Here is a 962-nt window from a genome sequence, read left to right as displayed (position 1 = left end):
TTAATATTAGGACACTTACCTGTCCAAGGAGCCCGCGATGTCGGCACCCGAAGCTGGCAATCTAACCAAGGGAACAGGAAGTGAAGCCTTGTGGCTTCACAGCCTGTTTCCTGCTGAGCATGTGCGAGCCCCGCTGCACTTTCTGAATGGTCCCTGTTGTATTCTGGGAACTGTGTGTCCCAGAAGGAAGCGGGGGGGGGGGGGGGATGAGGAGGGCTGGACATTGCGTAGTTCACCGCACAGATTTTGGGGATCTTTCCCCGGAAGTGGGAGCAGATACCTTGATTTGACAGGTATCCGCTCCCCCCTCCCCATGAAAGGTGCCAAATGTGGCACCGGGGGGGGGGGTCCGATCCGCAGAAGTGCCATTTCTGGCTGGAATTCCGCTTTAAGCATTAATATTTGTTTTACCCCAAAGCCAGGTACCCATGGGCTGAATGTCAGGAGACATCGACCGGTTAAAAAAAAAAAAAAAAAAAAACGGCTTACATTCAGCCCGTGTGTATGTCGGTCTGTCCGACAGAAGCTGGCCGTGCATGCTGGAAAAACAGAAGCCGACCGACTCCCAATCAGCGCTCTCAGCCAATGGCAGAGAACACTAATCGGAATGTTCTGGCGGGTGGGCTGTCCCCGTCAGAACACAACTGCTTAGCGGGGGAGATTGCTGAACTAACCTTGTATCCGACCGCAGCTGACGTTTTTTTTATCCGTTTGACCCGCAGGTTTGAACAAAAAGAAAAACTAATAGCGTGTACCTGGCTTTAGGTGCGAAGAGGTTAAAGTGGAGTTCCAGCCGGTTCTGTGTTTTTTAAAAGTCAGCAGCTACAAAAAGTGTAGCTGCTGACTCTTAATAAGCAAACACTCCCCTGTCTCTGGATTTTCATTACTCTCGACGCCATTGTTTTTAATGTAATTGTAAAAACTGATATGGATGTATAATGTTCGATATGTTGTAAAAAATT

Source organism: Aquarana catesbeiana, linkage group LG05 (assembly GCF_042186555.1).
Source record: "Aquarana catesbeiana isolate 2022-GZ linkage group LG05, ASM4218655v1, whole genome shotgun sequence".
Classification (NCBI taxonomy): domain Eukaryota; kingdom Metazoa; phylum Chordata; class Amphibia; order Anura; family Ranidae; genus Aquarana; species Aquarana catesbeiana.
Note: the sequence above shows the minus strand (reverse complement) of the source record.